General features: G+C 38.4%; 1 protein-coding gene across 3 annotated transcripts in view; it reads right to left on the reverse strand.

The window, feature by feature from the left end:
* LOC106075832 (regulating synaptic membrane exocytosis protein 1-like) overlaps positions 1 to 22,455 on the reverse strand; it is a 152,110-nt gene that overhangs the window by 74,746 nt on the left and 54,909 nt on the right. The gene's annotated exons all lie outside the window — the stretch shown is intronic.

A 22,455-nucleotide genomic window follows, 5' to 3' on the forward strand; every position in this document is an offset into this window, starting at 1 on the left:
AATAGACCCAGGACATGTTATACATAAATAAATGTAGAAATCAGTAAAACGAAAGGATTTTCTAAAATGTTAGAATAAATTAAAATATAATTGAATGACAATGTAAATGAATGTAACTATAAACGTTTGAAAATAAACATGAATAAAAGACTAAATGAAATAAAACCCAAACGTACGAGTGTTGAACTTAAATTATTTAATGTCAGAACTGATGTTTTATATAATGTATAAATATATTTTGCATAACAGACGCAGACGGCGTAAAGAAAATCTAAATCGGCCACCTGCGGACAATGGTTATGCTTGCCCTGGAGATAGCAAAATATGTATGTCACAGCTGGGGCTGCGCAGCCACAGGAAATACTGCATTCCTCACTAATCTTCGGACTCAAAGACAAGCCTTGGTATTATATTTTGCATAGGATAACAGTGTTTAATGTAAATTTTCAGATGGTAATTATTGCTCAATCTTTTCGTAAAGATCAAATATTGTATTTATTTCATAGCTTGGACTTTCTGGTAAGCAAAGGTTCAAACTCCGTGGCCACAATGTGTCGCCTCGACGGAAATATCCGCCTGATAGTCGAAAAGGGTTAGCGAAACTGGCAGCCAGTTAGCTGCACTGTGATCCTTGGAACCAACTCATTCAGTAAAATTAAATACATTATGGCAGGGGTTCTCAACCTGTGGGTCGCGACCCCTTTGGGGTCGCCGAGCAGAAAAGGTTGAGAACCGCTGCATTATGGCTTTAATATAGCGCTACTTTCATGCTTACAGCATGCTCAGAGCGCTTTGGTCCAATCTCCTTTGTGGACCAGTGGGTGAAGGGGGAGGGGTATCTAGGAGAAGGTTTTCCGTGCAGCCTTAGGCGCTCAGTTAACACAACTCTGCTCGAGTCGGGTGTCGGACCTCGAGCCCCCTTCGTAGGTAGCCAAACCAAGCCAAGATGAAGCGTACTTGGCCTCTAGACCACGCCTCCCAACTAAAGTATCCGAGTTTCAGAGTGGGAATTTCACAAAGGAATACTAACTTTTTACCTTGACCTTTACCTTGACCTTGACCTAGCTTTTAGTCTGTTGGACCGTTGGGGCACCAGGCAAGATTTGTCGACCGTCTTTCTCCATTCCTCCCTTTTTTTTTTGCCTTGTTTAGAACCTCTCTCAATGTCAGGCCTGTCCATTCTTTAATGTTGTCCTCCCATCGCTTTTTTTGTCTGCCTCTTCTTCTTTTTCCCTGGCACTGTTCCCTGAAGGAAGGTCTTTGCGAGCCCTTTAGATCTTGTAATGTGGCCAAAGGTTTTAAGCTTTCGTCTTTTCACAATAGTTAGCAGGTCGTCATGGGCTCTGATCGCTACAGTAACCCTGTCTCTGATTTCTTGGTTTGTGATGCGGTCTTTGAATGTGATGCCTAGGATCCTTCTGTAGCATCTCAATTCCATTGCTAGGATCCTCCTCTCAAGCTCTGCATTCAACGTCCACGACTCGCAAGCATATAAAAATGTGGCCATGACCAGGAATAATAACTCAGTCCAAATAAGACCCCACAACTTTCCACAAAGAGCGATCATATAACAGGATACGAAGAAATTCTCCGAAGTGCATGAAATAGCTCGAAGGCCGCATGGCTGTGTGACCCTCCAAAGTATTGGTCTCATAGATTGAGAAAATATTTTAGACTGGGGTTAAACAGCCTCCCGTCCTTCTCAGTGGTTAAAGGGATCATGGGGTGCCGTGCTAAGGTACCCTAAACCGACTTTTTCGAAGGTAAACAAAGAAGATTAAAACCATGATTACCCCGTATTGTAAGTTTTAGTTGGACATTTCTCACTTAGGCAAAATAGCAACGCAGAAATCATCACATCCCAGGTAATATTGATATTTATAAGTTGAAATACTCTTTGTGGAACCTTATTTTGTTTGTATAATAATTCTCGGACGTTCAGTCACCAGGGTTGCAATGAAAATATAACTGGCAGCGTTCAAACTCGAGTTCATCTTGATGACAGTGTCTCTCAAACTTGAGATGTAGTGACCACAGTCTCTCTCTCTCTTTCTCTTTCTGTCTCTTTGCCTCTTTCTCTCTCTCTCTCTCTTTCTCTCTCCCTCTCTCTTTCTCGCTATCTCTTTCTCTCCCTCTCTCTTTCTCTCTCTCTCTCTCTTTCTCTATCTGTCTCTGCCTCTTTTTCTCTCCCTCTCTCTTTCCCTCTCTCTTTCTCTCTCTCTGTCTCTGCCTCTTTCTCTCCCTCTCTCGTTCTCTCTCTCTTTTTCTCTCGCTCTCTCCGATAAAACTGCTAATGTAACGTCACGACAATGTCTTCATAACACTGCATATAGTACGTTGTCTGTGTAGATGGGTCACTCGTCGTATCCTCGTTCAGTCAATCCCTTTTATTAAGTTTCTCAGAATTTTCCCTCGTATTTCTTATTCCTCTTTTCTTTCTAAGTCTAACATAGTGTAAGACACACTGATACAAATAAAATAGATAAGGGGTAAAGGGGAGATGATTCCTAGGAGACACAGACGTTTGGGGTTGTCTTTTCGTTGCGTTGAAAAACCAACCAATCGGAATTCACTATTAAGTAAAGGGAGTCAATCGGAAAGATAATCTCGTTTGGAGAAAATTAAACAACAGAGAAAAAAGAACAACATTGGATTCTGTGGGTGGTAGATCTAATAAAACTCACAGGTCGAGACATGATTCTATAGAACTGAAGTGTGTCTTTAAAGAAAAGCAGTGAAACAAATTGAAGGATTTAAAAAACATTGTGATGTGCTTTTTTCCTGGGCTTCTATATTGTATCACAGTTTAAACATGTGTACTCAATCTATGGTGCTTGTTTACGGGGGAGGGGGGAGCGACAGTCTGACAATGGGGGAAGGGGATGCTTTTTATTTAAAGGACATTCATTTTCAATGTGGGAATAAATCCATATTTTATTATATTAATATAACTATGGCCTCCTTCAGTCGCGAAACGACAAATTCACTAAATTTAGAAACCATTCAGAATAGAAGACTCAAAAGTAAAGTAGCAATTATACATAAAACACTGAACCATAATCTTCAAATACAAAAACAAAATTTAATAAAGATAAAGTCACATTCCTCGCTAGGACAAATTTGTAAAAGTACTCCTTCTTCCCTAGTGCTGTTAAGAGTATGGAATGGATTTCCTGAGCTAGCCAGGAAAACCAATGACTTGGCAGAATATAGGTCATTGGTTAATATGCATGACTAAATGCATGACGCCTAGGATGTAATCATCTTCTTTTTTAAAGTAACGTCTGTATTATAGAAGATAAGATTATAGCTTCAAGTTTACAATTACTGCGCTACCTGTTTTATCTGATATTCTGAAAGTAATTCACCAATCTGAAAACAAAATGTCCCAGATATAATGCAATATAACTTTTGTAGTTGCAAATGTCCACAGCACAACAAAGTCATGATTTTGCCTTGCTATAATTTTGACATTTCTAAAATATAATAAATTTCCCAGCTCTTAATAGGAAAGATTCTATTACTAGATTCTTTAAAAAAACAAACATATTGTTTCTTAATATTAATATAAGAGCTGCTGTTTTAGACTAATCATGTATTATAGAAATTTTTTTTCAATAATCGTTTTAAAATTTTAGCCGTAATTCTATCCAAGAAAAAGATGATAAGCTAACTTTATTCGAGTCAATGTAATATTATTACATTATTTGTGTGCATTACATGTCTTTGTGACGTAGTATTCGTTGATGTGATGTCATATCCTGTCTACAATGATATACTTTCAGCTATTTATCTGTGGATAAAAAGTGGGGCAGTTACAGGCAAGACAAGAGGATGACATTTACGATGTCACAAGGAACTGACTGGGAGAGAAAAGAAATAGAGGATGTGATAGAATGAGTGTCAGAGGGTGTGAGTGTCAGAGGGTGTGAGTGTCAGAGGGTGTGAGTGTCAGAAGGGTGTGAGTGTCAGAGGGTGTGAGTGTCAGAGGGTGTAAGTATCAGAGGGTGTGAGTGTCAGAGGGTGTGAGTGTCAGAGGGTGTGAGTGTCAGAGGGTGTGTTAAAGTGTATAAAAAAGAAATCTAGAAAAAGCACAAACTGTAATCACTTCAATCAGAAATGTCTGATCCTGCCTGTAACAACATGTTGCACGTGACCCACACGCGTGTCAAACTGCATCATGGTGTAACTATTTTTCTAAATACTTTTAAGTGTATTGGTTTTGCGATGAAGAACTACATTACCTGCGTTTTTTTAGTCATATTTTAAAACGTTTTGAAGCTTGAAGTATTTAATGTACATATCATCAGAAGTAGCCATTGTCTGGTAATGTCGGAATCAAGATTACTTAAGAACGAAACATTTCGTATGGATATATATATAATTCGTCCATCGTGGTTCGATGATGACCACTTAGTCATCCAGGGGGGCTGAGGAATTTGCAATGTGGTTTTATGCCTCCTCGTGTGGCTGGTGAGACCTATGTGGGCCCGGAACGTTCGGCCGCACACTGGGCAAGTTATTCCAGCTGGAGCTAGTGTCGTTTACCTTGCTTTTCTTCTCTGGCGTTTTTCTTCTGCCAGCGTTGTTCTCTTTTTCTCAGCAACCTATCCGGGATATAGATGTTTTGATCTAACCTTACAGACGTCCCATCAAAAGAGAAGGTGATTATCTCCTACGAATATCCATTTCTTAAGCTAGTCGTGCATGTTAATTGGGAGACAAAATCTGGTAAGTCATTCGTTTTTCTGGCTGATTCAGGCAACCCATTCCATGCTATCATGGCACTAAGGAAGACAAAGCACTTGTAGGAGTTTTCCTTCGCATACAGAATAATCCTTAGTCTAATAGAATACAAGATATAGGTACTTCTTACGAGATAACGTCATTGGCAGGTTAAAGTTGTTCAGACAGATAAGTCAGAACAGACTCACAAGATCTAAGGCTGCTAGCACACTACACGGCTTTGACCTATGGCAAATATCAGTAAGGATGGAGATGCAGAAAAAAAAAACGCTAGTTTTCCGCGAGGCCTGAATATGTGTCTCATGAACTAATGGACTAATGAACTTTAGATCTAGATCTAGTAGGCTACAGTCATCTTCGAGTCCATAATATATGAGAAATATGCTCATCTTCAATCACGTAGGAGGAGCTATAGTAGGCTACCACGTGAATTAGTCTCTTTAAAAAATTAGCAAAGTGTTCCGCTAAATACTCAGAATGTGCGAAGTGTTCCGTTAAGGAAAAGTTTGGGAAACACTGCATTATACCGTGACGGTAAAATGACGTTTTAGGGCTTCGAAACAAAATGTGTCTTGCCGCTGAACTCAATTGTCGCCGTCAGGCGCCTTGGATTCAAAGGTCTACGTGACTAAATGCAGGCTTTTCCACTAATTGGTTTTCAGTCGTACGTCCTCGAGAGACGAAACAATCACAAAGCAGACATTTGTTACAATTTACTTAACGAATGGCCGCCGGAAGCTTTGGTTGTTTTTATCTCAGTCTTTTCTTTCGTTCTACTTAAAGGACTGAAGCGCCCACTTCATGGCACGTCATTGGAATTGTAATTGCCAATATCGACAAATCGTAAGGTCTATCTAGTTATTATTTTACACTAATTGTCTTTAATAATCGCTATTCCCATATACTGGCGCCATATTTGCCATATACCTTCTCCGTCACGTTTAGAGTCTCGACCTGGATCTAGCTATAATAGGCTCTAATTGGGCGATGCATCCAACCTAAATCAGCAATTCGGTCAATGGGCAGACTGGGCTCTATAGCTTAGGTCAGCAGCCAGTCTAGGAGACGGAAACTCTCTGATATAAAAGCTACGGCTATCTGTTGTTCATAGCCGTCTCAGACTTCAGTGCTACTGTGGGCTGCACTTAGTGTAAAGAGTGTCTGCGCGATGCAATTATCACTTAAAAAATACTTTGCGCAGGCTGGGGGCAATGCAGCAATTTATATAATTAGCCCATAAATGACTAGTCGCAAATACGGTCGAATGTGAAAGTTACGACATGACAAAAATCTGTCCGGTGTTTTGACATTAAGTCAAGAACCGTGCGGTGTGCAAGCATCCTAATAGTGTACACAAAATAAAAACTTCTAAACAGAAGGTAATTCTTACACACCGAAGAGTTAGTTCATTAGTGATCTTGGGTCTCTTTAATGTCGGTCAAGTCTGTTCAACAGCTTGCAATACACATTGTTTAGCTCCCTTTAATGGAGAAAACTTGGATTGAACGTGGCGAGTTAGGCGTTAGTTAATTAAACTCGTCTCTTCCGAGCTATTGTTTGGCTTGGTATTTTCTCTCTCGTCCCTCTTCCTCTCTCGTCCCTCTTTCTGTCTCGTCCCTCTTTCTCTCTCCCTCCTCTTCTCTCTCTTAAAAAATACATTTGTTCAATAGAAACAATGGTTGTTAGTCCACTTAACAATGTCCATTGAGAAATCATGTTGTGTCCTGGCTGTAGCAGCACTTCCCTATAGCTGGCAACTAAAATTATTTTATTTATTTTCCGGGCCTCGTGAGATATCTAGTCAGCTTAGTCTCCGTCACCCTTCGAACTAATTTTTTTTTAAATTTTAAAATTTACAACAGTTGTTATTTTATCCATATCTATACTTCGAAACTCTTTAAAGACCAGCTCAGGCGCCTACTTGCTTTAACTGACATAGAAGAGAGCACCTGGTTGTATGCGGCCTCAGAACGAGCTTGTGGTCATTTACAAAGGCCGCGAGATACACATTTGAAACCGAAAAATCCGCTGCCGAGGACAGACGTAGATGGCGAAAAGAAAATCTAGATCGACCACTAGGGGACAATGGTTATGCCTTCGCTGAATGTGGCAAAATATGTAGGTCACAGCTGCGTTGCCGCGGGAAATACTGTATTCCTCTTTAATCTTGAGACTCGAAGACAAGCCTTATTATTATTATTATTATACTTCCATGAAAGTCTGGTCGTGTGGTATGCGCTTTGACTATCGAGCCAATGGTTCCGAGCTCAATCCTTTCACGCTTCGATCCCCGGCCATTCGGCGGGAACTTTAGACTAGTGGGAAGTAATCTTTACGTCTGCTGGAACGTCCAAAACGTATAAAACCAATCAATTATGCAATATCAATCAATAAGATTAATTATAAAATATCAATCAAATAAAAGCATGTGCACATTGTGCATCCTTTAGCACTTCAGTTAAAAACAAAGTGCGAAGAAGAAACCCATGGATCTGAATGTGTGCATGTTGTATACGCCAACATTTCAAAACATAAACACGGTTTAAAAAAAACCTTAGAAACTCGAAATAGGAAAACGTAGAATATAAAATTTGAATCTCAGAACTTTTAATGCAATCAAACTTCCTCCATTTTTCCACTCAGAAAAACTTATTTGACTAATGTTCCGTTGTGGGTTCTAGACAAGGCAGACTCATTCAATAAAAGCATTTATATATTGCTGCGCTAGTGGGCGTGCTGAGATAAGTGCATTTCCTGTCCATCGCTGGACATTGGTCAATGAACCTGTCGTGATTGCACATAGCCTGTCTGCAGTGCGGGCAAAGCTGTTATGCTGATGAAATCAAGGATTGAAAGAACTCAAGCTGGATGCAGAGATTGTACGTTTGTTCTACCGTCGCGTTGAAGGGCGTGGCTTCTGTATTATTCTTCATCAACACCGTAACAAGCAAAAAAAAAAAAAAAACTTACACGCAAAAAAGACACATAAGGGGAAAAACGCACAATTACTGCCGTATATCTTAATAGTGAAAAATGTATCTTTCTCTATTGTAAAAAAAAAAATGATCAATTATAACTAATTAATTAATGGTTTACTTTTTTTTTTATTGATTCATCTGTAGTCATCGACAATAAATAATTGTGCAAGGTTTCTACTTGATCCGAGAATTGGAAGTGGGAGAAATAACGTGTACAAGATTCCACCCAGACAAACAGACAGAGTGAGTTGATATAAACGTGTACAAGATTCCACCCAGACAAACAGACAGTGAGTTGATATAAACGTGTACAAGATTCCACCCAGACAGACAGACAGAGTGAGTTGATATAAACGTGTACAAGATTCCACCCAGACAGACAAACAGAGTGAGTTGATATAAACGTGTACAAGATTCCACCCAGACAGACAAACAGAGTGAGTTGATATAAGCTCGGTAAAATGGAATCATGGAATCCACATATTGATGAAACTACAACAAAATCAAACAAAGCATTAGGGTTTATTAAAAGAAATTTCTATAAATCAAATAAGAACATAAAACTAAAATGTTACTTAACCTTGGTTAGGCCAATAATAGAATATGCATCCTCCGTTTGGGACCCCTCAACTCAAGAAAACATTAAGAAACTGGAACAGACACAAAATAGAGCAGTGAGATTCATAACAAACGAATATTCACATTTGACTAGAGTAACACCTTTAGTAAAATCACTAAATTTAGAAAGCCTTCAGGACAGAAGGCTCAAAAGTAAAGTAGCAATCATACATAAAACACTGAACCATAATCTTCAAATACAAAAACAAAATTTAATAAAATACTCTGAAAGACACAAAGATAAAGGCACATTCCTCGTCCCATATGCTAGGACAAATTTGTACAAATACTCCTTCTTCCCTAGTGCTATTAGAGCATGGAATGGGTTGCCTGAGCTAGCCAGGAAAACCAGTGACTTGGCAGAATTTAAGTCATTGGTTAATATGCATGACTAAATGCATGACGCGTAGGACGTAATCATCTTCTTTTTTGAAGTAACGTCTGTATTATATAAGATAAGATAAGATAAATGGCCTTCGATTCAATGACATTCTTACAAGGTGACCTGACCTATTCGCTTTTGTAGTCCCAGACATGACTATAAGGGATGATCTCCTTAAAATTGGTGTACCACCTGGTACATCGTGTACAGCTCCATACATTTTCTAAGAATGTTCTTTTTACAAGTAGTCAGTAGGTGGCTTTTGTTAATGTCCAGGTCTCTCTAGCATAGTCTTCTTTGTTTTTTTGTTTTTTTCAAGATACGTTTATTTTAATTTCCCACTCTAGGTCAAAGAATTGCTGATGTTTCTGTCCTTCTGTCGAACTATTTTGTCTTCCTCACGTTACAACCGCACATCCATTCTGGCAGTATTTTTTCTATTAGAAATTGATAAAGAATGTTGCGTCTTGATTCATCTAAGATTTAGACATTAGACATGACGCCCAAGTCAAAGACAAGGGGAGACTACCAACACAACTCATCAGTTTTCTACCGGAAGTAAAGCGCCCTTGTTTGCCTCGTTCCCAGACCTATATCTTTCATTTGATGTCACTTTCTCAGTTCTGCCATTCTGATACAAAAGTCGATAGTATCTATTCTAGGCACGACATCAAATCTTCTCTTCCCCCACCATTCCAATTTTTTCTTATTTCATCAGGAAATTCCGATGTTTTTATCTTTAATTTTGTAGTCTAGATCAGTGTTTCCCAAACTTTTGACCTATGTGTACCCCTTTTATAATTTTTGTAATGCTGAGTATACCTCGCACCCCGCCACAACACACTTTGATTTATTTACAGAAAATAATAAATGGGTATTTTGAAAAATCAGCATAGTTCATGAGAGGCAACGTAAATCCCCTCTAAAGTCTTCCCGTACCTCTGGGGGTACGTGCACCCCACTTTGGGAAACACTGGTCTAAAAGAATTGAATTGTGATTTATGGCCTGGACCTGGGATGACAACAGGGCCACGAGCTGATTACAAAAGCTTGCAATTAAATATTCGAAAAAAAATAATAATATGAGACCTGTGAATTACATGTGAAACCATGTCATGATTTTTTATAATGATTTATGTTTTCTCTCTTTTATAAGAACTTTGTTTTTGTTTTATAAGTCAGTCTTTTGTGCAGGGGTGGTCAATGACATTTGTCAAAAACATTAATGTTTCTTGGGAACTTCGAGCTTCCATAGAAACCAAAGACAGTTCCTTTCGAAAGAATAACAATATCAAGGACTTTGATTGTGTCTACAATAAAAGACAATAGTCAACCTAATGATCGTCAAGTTGTTCATAATTTCTGAACATATGACAATGAATAGTGTCAATGATCATGAACTATATACAATTTCTCAATAACAAAAAAAAAGGACAATGGACACTCCAGTGATCGTCAAGTTTGGACAGTTTATGAACAATTTTAACGTGAACTGTTTTGTAAACCGTAAACTTATGTTAGTGTCTTATGTGTTGCTGGCAATTGGTAATGTAATCTCTTCAGTACTGAATAAAAAACAAATGTTTAAAAAAAATATATATATTCAAAAATTGTATTTAATTTGAAACCACTATTTGATTTCAAACGGTAGACACCTAACAACATCCTAAAAGTTTAAACTAATTAGAATGTTTCGAACACTGAAAATCACTATAGACATTTTAAATCATTAAAAAAATGGCATATGTTGCTCTAGTTAAACCTTAACAAAAGTCAAACATTTTAATTAGCAAGTCTTTTACAAGAAGTGAAACATTTTCAACATCTATATCTTTACGATGGTTAACTGTTTCAGTGCGAAATGTTTTGATTGAAAAAACAACTTGATGTTTCCTAAACGAACAAAATATCTGCAAGGTGGTTAGAGCTATTTTAACTAACACTACTTTTTATTGTATTATAGCATTAAACAGCGGTGGCTGAGCGGTAAAGCGCTTGGCTTCCGAACCGGGGACCGGGGTTCGAATCCTGGTGAAGACTGGGATTTTTAATTTCGGGATATTCGGGCGAGTCCACCCAGCTCTAATGGGTACCTGACATTAGTTTGGGAAAAAGTAAAGGCGGTTGGTCGTTGTGCTGGCCACATGACACCCTTGTTAACCGTAGGCCAAAGAAACTGATGACCTTTACATCATCTGCCCTGTAGACCACAAGGTCTGAAAGGGGAACTTTACTTTCAGGTCTCCACCAACGGTAGAGTAGTTATTCCCTGAGAGTAGCCAAGCACTTAAAAGAGTTAAATCTTGACAACAGGTCAGTCGTTAACCCCTTATAATCATCCATCTTTTACAATAGTACATTGGTTAACAGGCTTAAGTAAATTTCATAGTGGACCGTTCCAATACAATACAAAACAGGTGTCACGAAACAAGTCTTTTTAAGTATAAACTGCCTTTTATTGTGCAGCATTCAAACATATTTACAAGGCGAACATTATCTACCGATAACCAATTCCACTAGAGGACTTCCTTTCTAAGTTTCTTCTTGTTTATAACACAACTCGACTTCCCGCGAGTCCCCTAACTCACCGATACCCAACACTTGACCGTGTGTCACGGTTGACCACACACAGTAACCGTGTCACAACAACAGGGTGGGTTTATGGCAATCCGCCCTTGGAAAAAAAACGGGGGGGGGGATGGAGGATTGCATACACTAAAACGCTTTAACTGTAATGGTTGTATTACAAGGTCCTTCCTACAGGGAACAGTCACAGAGAAAAGAAAAGGCAAACGTAGAAAGGATGGAAAGACAAAGAAAGAATCAAATAAATAAGTACGCTAATGTCTCATGTCATAGTATTAACTTAAGTGCATTTACAAAAAAAAAAAGTCTTTAAAAGAAGATAGGGGCTTCCTCTTGCTTAAACCCGGCCCTGTTTACATAAGTTACACTTATTTATAATTAAACTTGACTTTGCACACACAAAAATCTCATTTTAACAGATCGTGGATTTGACAGATATTTAATGTTGTTATTCTATTAACAACGCCAAACACAAAGGCTTTTAAACAAATATTTTTAAATATTTTCTTATATTTTATTTTAAAACAACGAAAAAAAAAAGTCACGAGATAGAGAGTCGCGTGGCTAAATGTTGTTTGTTTACGATTGGTGAATGACGCCCATTTATAATTCTGGCTGCCTTTTAAAAACAAATCGATAAAAAGAAGTTAAAACATGCACCTGGCGTTCTCTGGAATTATCTTTTAATGAATAAACCAAACAAAAACAGTCATTTTATTGGCAATGTAGTTTGGACTTATTGATGTGCACTATCACCTTCAGGAAGTTAATACAGGAGTGTATCCAAATGGGGGACCTACGCCGTACTAATCGCTTTGCGCCTTTTAAAAACATTTATTACATTTCTAAAGTCCAAACATTCCTCTTAGTTTGCGTTTCTACAATTTTGAGTAGAATGAAGTACAATGTATACAAAAGTACCGAGTAGAATGAAGTACAATGTATGCAAAAGTACCAAGTAGAATGAAGTACAATGTATACAAAAGTACCGAGTAGAATGAAGTACAATGTATGCAAAAGTACCAAGTAGAATGAAGTACAATGTATACAAAAGTACCAAGTAGAATGAAGTACAATGTATACAAGAGTACCCGGTAGTGTATATGCTAGGACAAATTTGTACAAATACTCCTTCTTCCCTAGTGCTATTAGAGCATGGAATGGGTTGCCTTAGCTAGCCAGGAAAACCAGTGACTTGGCAGAATTTAGGTCATTGGTTATAATGCATGACTTAATGCATGACGCGTAGGACGTAATCATCTTTTTGAAGTAACGTCTGTATCATCTCTCTCTCTCTCTCTCTCTCTTTGTTGTTGCTAGCTAGTATATAGCGTGGGAAAGCGTGGTCGCTTTGAACTTAGCTTGGCTTTGAAGGGGGCTCGAGATCGACACCCGATTCGAGCAGAGTTGTGTTTACTGAGCGCCTAAAGGCAGCACGGAAAACCTTCTCCCAGATACCCCCTCTCCCCAAAGGGTCCACAAATGAGATTGCTTAAAGCATGAAAGTAGCGCTATATAAAAGCTATAATTATTATAGCCGATGATTTACGAGACTATGGCTTAATCTACAGTCTTTTAACCTCTACTTTTCAACATAAAATAACAAAGCAAAATATAATAAAAATCTTTTTTTTTTTTAAACAAAGCTTATCTAAGGGAAAGAACTCTGGACGTACAACTATATCTCAATAATGTATAAGTTATATCCCTTATTCGACAAAAAAAAAAACAAAATTAATGGCCAATAATCAATGGATTCGTGTTTTGTCAGGTAGAATAAATAATTGTTTCACAATTTCAACTTGATTCGAGAATGCGTGTGGGAGGAATAATTTTTTGACCGACAGACAGATTGACTTGATATAAGCTTAGTCAAAATGAATTATAATACGATACTTGATGGAGACGACATAGACTAGAAACAAACTCGGTACGATCCAGCAATTCGATCAAATTACAATTATTATATTGTCAAATATTCATTACCTGGTACTGCTAGGGTCGAGATTGGTTATAAGGGAATAAATTGAAGTTGAAGTCACCATAACAGTATCCACTGATTATGATCCACTGGTGCTGTGGAGGGGCTGAAGCAGTACTGCCCTCTGACAAGTAACGAAAATCTCTTTAGGAATGCTTAGGGCTTTGAATGTGTCTGCGAGGTCATGTTGTCACTATCCCATCAGGGTATATATATATATTTTATTACTATTATACTTTTAGCGAGTCTCTACGCTACTATAATATAGTGAATGCACCAAATTTAAACTTTTTAAATAGACAAGTATTGAAAAGTTTTTCGGAGATATGTCTGTTCTGCTTTTAGACACTCTTAAAGACAATTTCTTAGTCACATCAGAATTCGTTTTTCTCTCCTGATCTAGATAGACAACTTTTTTTTTTCCAGTCAGTCAAACACTTAAATAAAACGTAACATAAACTGAAAATACCCAAACTGAATGAAAAAAAAACCCAACAAAAAACAAAATATAAAACTAGTGAGCTGTTAACTAAAGAAATTCGCCAAGGCCCAAATCAATTGGAAAATAAAATGTTTTTAAAAAGTCACAAAGAAACAGAAATCAGAGTCAAGTGTGTTTGTGTATGATGGGGAACTCTTGCTATACAGCCATGAAAGGATTTGGTACATTTAGTATGACCAACTACCTAACAAAATTTTTTTTTTATATAAACCACTAAACGAGCACGCATGTAACGGTTTCCCTTTTGAAAAAAAAAAACATTTCAAAATTACAGATCTGATATGTCGCAACAATAAATTCATTCGATACCACAAAGGAGAGACAGTTCAATTTATTAATTCGATCCCACACATTGAGATAGGTCAATATGTTCATTCGATACCACAATGGAGAGACAGTTCAATTTATTAATTCGATCCCACACACTGAGATAGGTCAATATGTTCATTCGATACCACAATGGAGAGACAGTTCAATTTATTAATTCGATCCCACACACTGAGATAGGTCAATATGTTCATTCGATACCACAATGGAGAGACAGTTCAATTTATTAATTCGATCCCACACACTGAGATAGGTCAATATGTTCATTCGATACCACAATGGAGAGACAGTTCAATTTATTAATTCGATCCCACACATTGAGATAGGTCAATATGTTCATTCGATACCACAATGGAGAGACAGTTCAATTTATTAATTCGATCCCACACATTGAGATAGGTCAATATGTTAATTCGATACCACGATAGTCAGTCATGTCTATAAGATTAGCATTAAAATTTAGCAAATATATTCTTGCAGAACATTGCCTATTGATACAAAAACGATATTGTGAAATATAGAGACATGTAATGGGCCTTCGTAAAATGAGATTGATTAACTAAATTTAATAGTCGTTTCCATAACAATTAGCTATTTCTTTAAATACTCTGAGGTAATCCATCTTAGGCTTAGACATTTTTCGATTATCTTCCCTCCTTCTAAAGTAATTAATACAATACTCTCGAATATTTCAACACAATTTTTGTTTTAATATCTGTAAACAATCCCTGATGCTATCCACACGACAAGTGTGATTCTGTTTCTCAGCATCTCTTTGTTTTTTTTTTCAACCAATACATCTTCCCATGTCGACAATGTCTTTTACGATTTTTATTTTACGACATAGGCGACTGACATGTTTGCGACAATCATGATTATTTGCGACAAGCAGATCTGCATTTTTTATTTTGTTTTATGATTTTTTATTTTATTTTTTTTGTGGCCATGAAATAAATCAACAAGGAATGAGCAAAGCTTTGAGTTGGCAAGTGTGGGAATGGCGCGTGAGATACAGTGATATTTGACTTCCGGTTCTCAAACTAATCGATAATGACAAGCATTATCTCCCTTTAGAACTTCCTGGAACAAGAGGAGACGATTATCTTGAGATCGCCAAGAGAAGCTAGAAATCTTTTTAAAAAACATATATATACAGGGCCTACAGCAGTCAATTCGTGGCTCTATGGGTATACAAGGCTTATAGCAGTTAATTCTTAGGTCTCTGGGTATACAAGGCCTACAGTGGTCAATTCGTGGCTCTCTGGGTATGCAAGACCTACAGCGGTCAATTCGTGGCTCTCTGGGTATAAAAGGCCTGCAGCAGTCAATTCTTAGGTCTCTGGGTATACAAGGCCTACAGTGGTCAATTCTTGGCTCTATGGGTATACAAGGCCTACAGTGGTCAATTCTTGGCTCTATGGGTATACAAGGCCTACAGTGGTCAATTCTTGGCTCTATGGGTATACAAGGCCTACAGTGGTCAATTCTTGGCTCTATGGGTATACAAGGCCTACAGTGGTCAATTCTTGGCTCTATGGGTATACAAGGCCTACAGTGGTCAATTCTTGGCTCTATGGGTATACAAGGCCTACAGTGGTCAATTCTTGGCTCTATGGGTATACAAGGCCTACAGTGGTCAATTCTTGGCTCTATGGGTATACAAGGCCTACAGCGGTAAATTCTTTGTTCTATGGGTATGCAAGGCATACAGCGGTCAATTCGTGGCTCTATGGGCATGCAAGGCATACAATGCTTATTTTCTTAGCTGTCGTTGCTTGGAGGTGAAAGATAATTATTCCTAGTGAAACGAAACTACATATTAGCGTTTCTTGCGGGATTCTGGTCAACTATATAAATGTAAAAATATAATTAAGTATATGTAACAAATGGGAAGGAGGTGACTGTGGTAATACACTTGGCTCCCGAACTGAGGGGGTCCAGGGTTCAAACTTTGGTGAGGACAGTAATTTTGAATTAGGATATCTAGGACGCACTTAGTCTACTCAGCTCGGATAGGTACCAGACATTAGTTGTGGAAAGAAATAGGGGTTGGTCGTTGTGCTGGCCACATGACACGCCGTTATCCGCCGGCAATTGAAAGCAGATGACATTTGAACCATCTGCCCTATAGATCACAATACTGGAATGTATTATTATTTGTATCATTCGTATCTTATCTTATCTTATAAAGTACATACGGCAAATGAATACGTCCTATGTGTGTCCCTAGGTCAATCTAGTCATACTTGTTAGTCAGTGACGTAAACTGTGACAAATTGTTGGTTTTCATGGCTGATTCAGGCAACCCCTTCCATGCTCTAATAGCGCTAGGGATGAAAGATGACTTGTACAAATTCGCCCCAGCATATGGAACAATGTGCCTATCGAATCATATTAAATCGTAAGAAGTGTAAGAGTCTTGTTGACCAGTCAATAATTTCTGTCAATGTATCTAACAAATTTTCTTAGCTGGCACATTTCATTAAGCCTACAAAAAGGAAAATAAATAAAACATGAAATCTGTGATTTCATGTGTACAATTCTCCATGTTAATGTTGCCCGGTCGCGTGGAATGCGCTTTAGGCTGTTGTCACAATGGGCTCGAGTTCAAACCCTACAGACCGTTATCATGTGCTGTTCTCCGGAGGATTGGGCTGGAACTATATAATCTCCCTTTCTATATATATAGCACTAGCTGGATAATACCCACGGCCAGTGGGCCTTAGTTTGGGTATTACTGATCTATTGGTTTGAATTTCTATGTCAAACATTGAGAATGTTCCCATCACATTTTTATTATTTTGTCACGAAAAAAAAAGTAGAGTGTGAAAATAGGTTTACCGTTCAGCCGACATATTCGGTGACCCGACAAAATAGCTCGGACAAAATAGCGCCGACAAAATGTCGCGCACAAAATAGCGCCGACAAAATAGCGTTAATTTGCCGACAAAATAGCGCGAAATTTCCCGACAAAATAGCGCAAGACAAAATATGATGTGTATAAAAGTACCTGATTATTAGTAATTTAATGTCCTGGGCATTATTTCGTTGATGTCTCTATCTTTTTCAATATGAATAGATCTGAAAGTATGCCGTATATGCAGAGAACGAGAGTACTTTAAGTTTTATATCATTCTTTTTTTTCACCAATATTTAAAAATGCCTAACTTATTAAAATTTTGATTTTGAAATGTGGTGACCTCGTTCAAACAGTGATGGAATTTCTACATGACACTTCCTACAATTTAATTTTGTAAAAGTTTGTATGTGTATGTGTGTATAAATCTGACAAGTATCTTTGCCTGTTTTCAAAGTACACTTTTGGAATGTAAATAAATGATATATTTTGATTTTGTTTTTCATTTTAGCTTAATATAATTTTTGCTGACTGTTTGCATATTTATATTTTAAGGTATTTAAAGTGTTTCATGAAATTGACTATAAAATAATGATAACATGGAAACCAAAAAAAAAAAATATTGGCTCTATTCATATTTTACGATATCTAAAGTATTTCTTTCAAAGTTACTGAAATATATTTTTTCTGCGCTATTTTGTCGGCGCTATTTTGTCGGCGCTATTTTGTCAACGCTATTTTGTCAGCGCTATTTTGTAGGGGTACCGACATATTCATATCCAAGATAAAAAATACTGTGAAAACGGGTTACGTTCTTTCATAGAGATATAATTAGGTAGTTGTTTTTTTTTTTGGCTATTTTAGGGCCCTCTGGTTTTGTGAGGGCCATTAAACATACACTACGGTCTCCGCCGTGATCTAAGGAACAGTTATGCCAAGTTTTATCACAATTGGTCAAACAGTTTTGATTTCTATTCGGGACATACATACATACGCCTTACATTTCACTTGAATTACTAGATTAAAATAGACAATATTCTATCTTATTTGAAGTAACGTCTGTAATATAAAAGATAAGATAAGAATTCGTTTCTTTCATTTCATGGATTGCTTTCTGGAAGTGTAATCGCATAAGGACTGATCTCTTTGCCTTGTTTAACTAAAACTTCCTTACTCACTTCCCTATCATCTTGAAATAATTGGTAGACAACCGACTTTCTTTTCATCATTTAATGTCTTAATTGATTCGAGTTCTCTCCCTTGTCTTCAATTAAAACCAAATTTAAATTCTAGAACTTGGTTTCTACGGTGGCATCTCTCATTAAATTTGAAATAAAGCACTATACGGTAATATGAGTGTATGTCAACACGCGTAGAGTTGTTCACAAGCCTGGACTATTGACTCTCTTACAATTCAATACCTTTGACATTTACTTTTAACCAGGTTTTATTGCTTAATATTATGTATCGGAGTATTCCATACATATACACCAGCATGTGCGTAGTCAGGATTTTTTTTCCGGGGGTGGGGGTGGGGTTATTTTCTCTCTCACCTCCCCCGCCATATATGTATGTGTGTGTGTGTGTGAGAGAGAGAGAGAGAGAGAGAGAAAGAGAGAACATAATTATTCTTTATTACTTTCTGACCCCTTTTTTCTTTGGGAAGATGCTTATTGTACCCTAGAGCCCCGCCGCCAGGCACCATTTCCTGTATTTAAAGCCAAATAAATGCATATTCTGAGGTATCTACGGTACATTATCCTGCTATTAAAAAGTTTTACTTCAAAAATCTAATCTGCTATTCTCACCTACTTAGGACTTAGATCCTCCCTCACCGTTCGGCGCATTCTGCTGCAAGCTGCCTCCACAAAAAATCGGTCACTGGCAATCTCTGAAGCCTCACTTGGAATCCTCTGCTTTGAGGTCCTCCATGAAAGTCAGGCGCCAAATTGTACTACGATGTCCCTGTTTGCGCTTTCCTTGTAATGGCTGTCATCGTAACTCTTGGTATGCTTCGTTCATTTTGTCAGAGAAAATGTCCCGCAAATCTCATGCGAGGCTCAACAACTAGTTTGGCATAGGATTTCCTTGATTCAGACTCGTTCTCTATAACTGACTTCTAAAATCCGTCTTTGAGCCACATTTAGTCTCTGTTCAATTAGTTACGTTGGTCCGACCACATACCAGACACAGAAATCTTAAAGCTGTCCAACATGAACAGTATCAATGCGACAGTAAAAAGGTCCCAACTTCGATGGGCGGGACATGTAGTCCGCATGCCAGACAATCGCCTTCCCAAACGACTTCTGTACGGGGAGTTGTGTGCAGGAAGACGCTCCCAGGGAGGTCAATACAAGCGCTATAGAGACACTCTCAAGAGCTCCTTCAAGGAATGCGATATCGACTTTCACAACTGGGAAGCACTAGCTCTCGATCGCTCCTCATGGCGTGAAGCTGTGAGTCTAAAAGAGTCTCGAGAAGCAAGAGTGGCCAGGGTGAAAGAGCGCTGAACCAAGAAAAATCGGAGAGAAGAAGCAGGCCTATCTGCAATTGACCTAACTCACCCATACCACGTATGCTGCCGGCTTTTTAAATCGAGGATTGGACTTTACAGTCATCTTCGAGTCCATAGGAAATGAGAAATGTGTTCATCTTCGATCACGCAGGAGGAGCTATATTGTCTTTTTCAATTTCGGAAGGTGACTATTTACAACACTTTATTAATATAGCCCAACGACTGGTAGAAGTTTGTAACCTCTCATGGCTACGCTCTTAGAAGTATGTGACTGTAGTTTGCTTTAGATTTTATATCGAAAAGCGAAGTTTTATCGTCAAAATCATCTGCTGGGGGGTTTTAAACTAAAAAATCTCTGGAGTTTTTTTTTTAAAACAAAATTCAAAACCTCCTTAGCTACACTCATAGAATTTGTGACATTATGCTTAAGAATAATATCAACCTAAAAACTATCTGTACGGGGATTTTAATCTCAAAACAATCTGGAGGCGTTTTACACTTTAAGCCATGTGGAGGAATGGTGTGGTGCACTGTCGGTGCACATCTCGCAAGATTGCCACAGCTTCTAGAGCTGCGGGCTTCAGAGTCACTAGACCTATATGGGTGCTATGAGGCGAACAGCAGAGTTTCTCACTAGGGCACTACGGGAAGATTAACCCTTCAAGCATTTCATCTCTGGTTAAAAGCGCTGAATAATAATATTTTTGTATTGATTCATTGATACAACTTATGAGTGTGAAAAAAAAAGAATATTTTAAAGCTACCAGTCTATGATTTTGGTAGGCTTATAGATGCGGCTTCTTAAGACAAGTTACAAATTATGACTATTGAGCCTTAACAATTCACTAAAATACTAGATCTAGGAACAGACGACAAGATAGCCAGACGATAATTGTATTGTACAACGTGACGCTGTGAACCGACTCGTCTTTGGATAAGCTGATGCGGAGATTTACTGGCCAAGAAGAGTTGTTGTACGCTGTGTGTGTATGTGTGTGTGTGTGAGAGAGAGAGAGAGAGAGAGAGAGAGAGTGTCCTGATATAATGTATAGTTTGTCCATCGTGTGGTTCAATGATGAACACTATTGTCATCCAGGGGGGCTGTTGGCTATGCACTGGAGATAGTGTGTATGTGAGTATGTTGTACGTGTGTGCTGGCTGATGTAATGCATATCCTATAACAAAGGTTCTATTTTTAGATTTTACTTGAAGTAATGATTGCATGTATAAAAAGGGTGGTAGGAAGAGGACTCGAGCGTGTCACGTGACGCAACACCGCCAAACAATGGCAGTAAGCCTCTGCGACTTCACAATGCACTGTGGGAAGGAGTTCGAAGCAGATGATAGCACCTCGTCACGGGCCAGACCTGGTCCGCGGGCCGTAGTTTGAGCATCACTGACTTAAACATCTTCTAATTCAATGTGCACATTTGAAAGCCTCTAGTGTTAATAGCTTCAAATACCTCGGAGCTATTGTCTTAGATGAGGGAACAAAACCTGAATTATTGGCCCGAATAGCACAGTCCACAGCAGCCCTTTCAAAACTTAAAATAATATGGAAAGATAAGGGCTTAGCCCTCGGCACCAAAATCAGACTGATGCGCTCTCTGGTCATGGCCACATTTTTATATGCTTGCGAGTCGTGGACGTTGAATGCAGAGCTTGAGAGGAGGATCCTAGCAATGGAATCGAGATGCTACAGAAGGATCCTAGGCATCACATTCAAAGACCGCATCACAAACCAAGAAATCAGAGACAGGGTTACTGTAGCGATCGGAGCCCATGACGACCTGCTAACTATTGTGAAAAGACGAAAGCTTAAAACCTTTGGCCACATTACAAGATCTACGGAGCTCGCAAAGACCTTCCTTCAGGGAACAGTGCCAGGGAAAAGAAGAAGAGGCAGACAGAAAAAGCGATGGGAGGACAACATTAAAGAATGGACAGGCCTGCCATTGAGAGAGGTTCTAAATAAGGCAAAAAAAAAGGGAGGAATGGAGAAAGACGGTCGACAAATCTTGCCTGGTGCCCAAACGGTCCAATGTACCAATGAATAGGTAAAGGTAAAAGTAAAAGATTTTCGTTTATAAAATTGAGCTCATAAAAAGGGTCGTGGAGCTTTTGTTTAAATTTATGTGTCAAACTAGACGCCTAAAATGGGTGGTTTTTTGGTTGTGTTGGGCTACATCACAATGTCAAGCTCATCAACTGAGAACATGAGTTGCTCACGTCAAGACATGACTCTCCCCTCTCGAGCCAATGGGGTTTTAAAATAATGAAAATTCTGTTCCTCTGTTTGAGCTTTGTATAGAATCTTTTATATTTTATTCATATCATCTCTGAAGTCCCGTATAAATCATAGATCACCAACCAGCCTCCCCCAGGCGTCTCTGTTATGGGCGAGTCCTTGCAACTGTCCCCAACTCTTTCCCATTTGCTAAGCTTCTGTTTCTAAATAGCGCGCCTTGTATTCCTAGGATGGCCGTAATTTCCCCTTTGATTTGGGGTTTTAGATGAGGTTTTTTCTTGTGATGCTAGATGCAGGCTTCTTCAGTAGTCTGGTTTAAATTTACAATCGTTAAGTTGTGTAATCTTTGTCTTGACAGCATTGTTTGGGATCCGGCTTAAATTCTGTAATTAATAACAAGAAAGAAAAAAGAAAGCGATACAGAGAAGTGTTTGGCTGGTGCAAGCCTTTATTATAAAAAAAAATATTATAATATGGAAAAAAGGGAAAGCTAGAGAGAGATTTTGAAATGATGAATAAATTAATTGGGAATGGAGGGGTGGCATGATATCCATACATCTTTCACTCATATCTGGGGTCCTGGGTTCGAATCTCGATGAAGACTGCGATTTTGATTTTCGGGATTTTTAGGGCGCCCCTGAGTCCACCCAACTCTAATGGGTGCCTGACTTTAGTTGAGTTGGTCGTTGTGCTGGCCACATGGAACCCTGCTCGC

The sequence above is a fragment of the Biomphalaria glabrata genome, chromosome 5 (assembly GCF_947242115.1).
Source record: "Biomphalaria glabrata chromosome 5, xgBioGlab47.1, whole genome shotgun sequence".
Classification (NCBI taxonomy): Eukaryota; Metazoa; Mollusca; class Gastropoda; family Planorbidae; genus Biomphalaria; species Biomphalaria glabrata.